The sequence below is a fragment of the Panthera pardus genome, unplaced genomic scaffold (assembly GCF_024362965.1).
Source record: "Panthera pardus isolate Hobbes unplaced genomic scaffold, ASM2436296v1 HiC_scaffold_6, whole genome shotgun sequence".
Classification (NCBI taxonomy): domain Eukaryota; kingdom Metazoa; phylum Chordata; class Mammalia; order Carnivora; family Felidae; genus Panthera; species Panthera pardus.
The window spans coordinates 52,149,166-52,155,316 of NW_026526991.1; the positions used below are offsets into that span (position 1 = coordinate 52,149,166).

A 6,151-nucleotide genomic window follows, 5' to 3' on the forward strand; every position below is an offset into this window, starting at 1 on the left:
ACTACCTGGTGGAAGGACCTACTGGCCCATTTCCTTTTCCTTTTCCTTTTCCTTTTCCTTTCCTTCTCTTTTCTTTCTTTTCTTTTTTCTTCTCTTTTTTCTTTCTTTTCTTTTTCTTTTTTCAAAATAAAAGTCCTATGATTTATAAAAAGCCAGTTTGCTTTAAATAGAAAGCAGCGATTGACTCCTGCACTTTATTCACTCTGGTCATATAAAAATCCGAACAACACTGAACTTTTATAAAAAACTGGAAACAATTAGAACTAAAAATTCAAATCATTTTTCTTCCTTTTTGTATTTTTCCGGGAAAGTGAAAAATATTCCTTGGTGTTCACGTATTTTTTTTTTTTTCTAGAAAACAATCACCATTAGCCTTAATGAAATGATCCCCCATGTACCTAAAGAAATATGCTTCAGTGGAACTTGGAGAAGAGTGTAAATAAAACAGACAATATGATATTTAAATAACCAGTCCTTGCCTGGGAAATGTATATTTCCTATGTATTTGAAATGTATATTTATTTTTAAACATATTTTGGTTCAAGCCAAGAAACAAAGTGATTCTACTCTGAGACTTGTCCTCTAAAATCAGTAATGAGATGATCTGTAAAGTCTGTGTTTTGGTAATGGGAAGAGTAAATCCGCATATTCTCTGAGGACTGTTTACCTGGAAATTGTTTCTGGGGTGCCTGGGTGGCTCAGTTGGTTGAGAGTCTGACTTTGGCTCAGGTGGTGATCTCACAGTTCGTGAGATCCAGCCCCATGTCAAGCTCTGTGCTGACAGCTCAGAGCCTGGAGCCTGCTTCAGATTCTGTGTCTCCCTCTCTCTCTCTGCACCCCCTCCTCCCCGCTCCAAAATAAATAAACATTAAAAAAAAATGAAAAGAAATTGTTTCTAAACCACAACTTGATCAGTTTTTATGCATAACCAGGAGTGTGGTCAACACTTACTGAGTTTGCCAACAAGCCCATCAAGGAGTGTTCATTTTTCGATGTTGTTTGGACACAGGGTGAACATTCACAGCTTTGTCCTCTTGGGTCCAACCTGGTATCTGACTATATCATTTCAGGGTTTTAGGGAGTGTGTGAAAATATAGCCATTGCCCCTTATAAACAGCTTTGCTTACCTCGGTCTCATTTATCCATGGTCACCCGAGGTCTGGAAGCTGAAAGCCAATTCCTCCTCCTGACGAATCATCAGGAAGTCAGTAGCAGCCTACTGCTACCTCACAAAGCCTGTGTCATTCACCTCACTTTATCTCATGGCGTCGGTATCGTATCATCTCCCATCATCACAGAAGGGTGAGGACAGCGCAATCAGATTTTTAGAGAGAGAGCCCACATTCACATAACTTGCATTACAGTACAATGTTATAACTGCTCTATTTTATTACTGGTGTTAATTTCTTACTGCGCCAACTTACAAATTAAACTTTATCATAAGTATCATAAGTATGTATGTATAGAGAAAACCATAGTATATACAGAGCTTGGTACTGTATACAGTTTCAGGTGTCTGTTGGGTGTCTTCAGCGTACTTCTTGCAGGTAAGGGGGGACTACTGCACGGCTTCTTAACTAAGGATTCAATACCCCCGATATTGCTTTGTATATTTGAACACATTGTAGAAAATTTACTTACAAGAAAGAAAACAGTTGGTAACTCACCGCACTCCCGTAGAGTCACTCATATGATCTGTAAAATGCATCCACCTTTTGATCGAGCAGCAACCTTGGCTTTTGTTTTTTCTTTCTTTTTTTTGCTTGTCAGCCTCTGGGCTTACTTCCTTATCTGTAAAATGGGGATAAGAACATATGGGCTGCCTTTTTCAAAGGATATATAAGAATGGAATGACATCATGCATGTAAAAAAGGCTTTGGAGCTTACTTGGGTTTGAAAGCTGTATAAATAAAAGACGGACCATTCTTTCCTTAAACTCAGTACCTCTCCTGTTCTCGTCTTTCTCTTCAGATCTGTGGCATAAGTGTGCTTAGTCATTATGTCTGAACAGTACTTAAAGAACTCGCTTAGAAGAGGAGGCAGATAAATGCCTAACCAACTCACCCTCCCCTCTCTCCTTATTTAAGGGATAGGGTGGTTCTTTGTTTCCAAATTCTTATGCTTGGTTGATAGCATCATTCAGTTCTATATTCTTACTGATATTTTCGGGGGAGGAGGGGATCTAGGTGCTCTTTTAATTACCAAGAGAGGTGTGTTAAAATCTAACTGTGATTGTAGAGGTCTTCCTTTATTTCTGCAGCATTTTGCCTTTTGTATATTGAAGCCCTTATTAGGCCCATATACATTTACAATTCTTCTTTCTCACATATTGACCATTTATCATTGTGAAGTTTCCTACTTTATCTCCATCACTACTCCTTGCTTTGAAGTACATTTTGCCTGATATTTTTATGACCCTTCCAGTTTGTTTCTGCTGACTGTTCACATGGTATGTCTTTTCCTATCCTCTCACTATTTGTATCTTTATTTTTAAAGTGTCTACAGCAAGAAATAAAGAGAGAATACTGATTACAAAGAGCAATAGCCAACTCTGCTCTGCAATCTGACAATCTCCACCTCTTGACTGAAGTGTTTAGTTTATTTCATACCTATGAAGTTTTTACAGTCAGGACTTTGCTGATGGTATCTTTAAGCTATCAGTGATCATGCTTTTCTATCTTTTTTTCTTTATGTTGGAAGTTAGATCAAGAGGTTTGATCAGATTTTTCTTTTTTTTTTTTTCCTTTCTCTTTCTCTCTTCTTTCTTTCTTTTTTTGTAGTGACTATTGTGTATTTTATTTGGAGGTAGCTAATATGTGGCATTACCTGGATCAATTATATCACTAGAGGTTACAAAACAGTGATATTCTAATTATGTCATTCCTTTTTCATTTGTTAGGTGGAATACTTATATGAGAATAAACTTTACGTCTATTTGGTTATATTAAAGAACAGTTCCTATAGGAAGGGCTTGATTCTTTTGCCAGTTTTTATCTTAATTTTTTTAAGATTTTATTTTATCATGGTTTTCTTTTTCAAAGATTTTATTAAAGGTCTTTACAGAGCAAAAACCAAACTCCAGATGCAGCTGCCACGGAGACCCTGTTAACATTGTGGGTACTGGCTGTGGCATGGCAGGGAGCTCTGACTTCCCACCCTTCTGTCCCGAGATGGGGTTGCTGGGGAGTATTTCATATTTGGGTTCCACAATGCTCACGTGATCTGGCAGGGGATTCTTACCACTTGGTCAGACTTACCACTTGGGTCTGACGGAAGCATGCTCTTCACTTTGACGCCCAGCACGCCCTGTCTGAGCAGCATATGGCACACAGCAGTGTCCATGTACTAGTTAACAGGGTCCTCACTGTGAGTCATCAGGCCATCCACAAACTTCATGGATTTAGCCCTCTGTCCTTGGAGTTTCCCAGACACCACAAGCTCACAGCCTTTGGCCCCACTCTCCATGATGAACCACAAGACACTATCGCGGGCCCTCCACACGGTGAGGCCTCCTAGGAGTTTATAACGTAGAGACTGCCTGGGCAATAGCACACAGACCTCCTGTGGCCACCTTTTCAGCATAAAGCTCTATGCTGCCCTCGGGGAAACCAAACCTCTGCTGAACTACAGGGATCAACTCTTGGATCTGCCAGGCTGTCTCACCCAGATCATTCCGTGCCCTGATAGCCAAGATACTGACTTCTGTCCTGGTTGATGTAACTTGGACCTCAACCCTGGAGGAGCCGCCTTTAGCCAGCTCCTGAGTGAGAAACTCGTTCAGTTCAGCTTCGAAGACGCCATCAGCGATGAACTTCCTCTTCTCGGAAATTTGCTCTGCCATCTTGCTGCTGTGTACCTCTGAAAGGCAAGGCAAGATTTTATTTGTAGGTAATCTCTACACCCAACGTGGGGCCCGAACTCACAACCCCAAGATCAAGAGTCTCATGTTCCACCGACTCAGCCAGCCAGGTGCCCCTCTTGCCACTTGTTCAAATAATGAGTTAGGGGCACCTGGCTGGCTGAGTCGGTGGAACATGAGACTCTTGATCTTGGGGTTGTGAGTTCGGGCCCCACGTTGGGTGTAGAGATTACTTAAAAAAAATAAAATCTTAAAAAAAATAATGAGTTTGTTGTTTAGGATCTTCTACAGACACTGGGGAGTTTTAAAAGAAATGTATAAGAATTTATGAGGATTTCTGCCTTTTGCCTAATTTGAAACAAGGCAGCCATTTTTCCCCTTATCACAAGACACTTGTGTAAATGTTATGATCTTCCTTTATTTCTTCCTCATGGTTAATTTTCTTATCTCTTAATTACCGTTGATGATTTGCCTCTGCTTTTTCCCTTCCTCCCTTAGTTTCTCCCTTAGTTTCTAATATCTTTCTCACTAATTCCACTTAGTCACTTTTTCCCATGCCTCAGGAAGCCAGGGCATACCCCTGTGGTCTCTGACCCAGTTTTGAAAGCATTTGAAAGTATTAACTTCAGGTTTTTAAAAATTTATTAATTTTTTTTTTCATTTTTAAAGTTTATTTGAGAGAGAGAGAACATACAAGTGGGGGAGGGCCAGAGAGAGAGGGAGAGAGAGAGAATCCCAAGCAGGCTCCACACTGACAGCATTGATCCCGATGCAGGGCTCAAACCCACAAACCGTGAGATCATGACCTGAACCAAAACCAAGAGTCAGAAGCTCAACTGACTGAGCCACACAGGCACCCCTCAATTTTTTTTAAGTGTATCCATTTATTTTGAGAGAGAGCGAGCGAGAGAGAGCACAGAAAGGCAGAGAGAGGGGCAGAGAGAGAATCCCAAGAAGGTTCCACACTGTCAGCTCAGAGCCCAACATGGGGCTCAATCTCACAAACCGTGAGGTCATGACCTGAACCAAAATCGAGTTGGATGCTTAACCGACTGAGCCACCCAGGTGCCCCTCATTTCGATTGTTTTTACAACTAGTTAGTCTTTTTTAGGCACTGAGGAAGGAGGGGAAATATTCAGTATTGATACTAATGGGTGACCGTGGTTAAGCGCAGCCATTTCATGAGCACACGAGACATTTAGCCAACTACAGCCAAGGAGTGCCATATGTATCTAGCAGGCTGTTTGGCATTTTTTTCATTTTTGGTGTGACAGGATATGGCAGTGCGGACACCTCTTGACCCAGAGCCATCCTGGCCTCAGCCACTCCAGGCTAGGCCAGTGTTAGAGGAATCCCTAAAGAAGAATCAGAGGACATGAATGGCTCCTTTCTAGTATTCAACTTTCATTCATTTAACAACCATTAAACATCAACTATGCTAAGGATGGGGATACAGCAGCCAGCCTTGACAAACACGGGGCCTGCTGGGCTTGTGCCAGTGGTGAGGTGAGCTGGCTGCAACGCCCCCTGCAGGCCAGGAGTTGAGAGCGCTTAAGCAGGGAGGGAGTGAATAGTCTTCAAACTTGTTTTACTTGTGTACTTTTCTATCAATTTTGAAAAACCAGGACGCCTTAATGAATTTTTTTTAAAAATCTGAAATAATCATTACATGTAGTCTCAAAAGATTCATTTTATTATGTATCGTAGCTGTTGACATTTCAAATGAAAATGTTAATTGTTCTTTTAAATGTATCCAGTGAAATCTTGCTACAACAGAGGCTTGATAGCTACCATTTTCCCTATTTGAAAATATCTTAACAAGCTTTGTAATATTATATCACTCTTTTTGCTCCTTCAACTCCATTCTACTTCTCCCATAGAATTTTATCCTAATATGAATTTTATTTCCTTAAAAGTATTATTGATCACCCTGTTAAACACTGTCTCAGCAGATTACATATGTAAATGTTCTTTCTGTTACCACAGGGCTCTTGGAGTTTGATGACCAAATGACATATGTACTAGAGACTTTATTTGAACATTTTAGTTAAACTATCTCTTTCAATTAAATGAGTGTGTGTTTGTGATGACCTGGTTAAGGAAACCGATCGTCTTAAATGTTCCTTTGTTTGGTGGGCAGCGATTTTTACACTCTGCCGTAATATCCCATGTTGAGAACTGTGCATGGTTTGAGATTTTATAAGTTAGCCTGCCACAGTTTCATGGGTGCTGGCAGAAGACAAGAGACCATGACTCACAGCAGTAGCAATAGCCAGAATATGACCATTTTTG

General features: G+C 40.5%; 1 pseudogene; it reads right to left on the reverse strand.

Annotated features, from left to right (window-relative positions):
• Positions 1-1,092: 1,092 nt before the first annotated feature.
• On the reverse strand, positions 1,093-3,852 carry LOC109270263 (40S ribosomal protein S3-like; annotated as a pseudogene).
• Between the last annotated feature and the right edge of the window lie 2,299 nt (positions 3,853-6,151).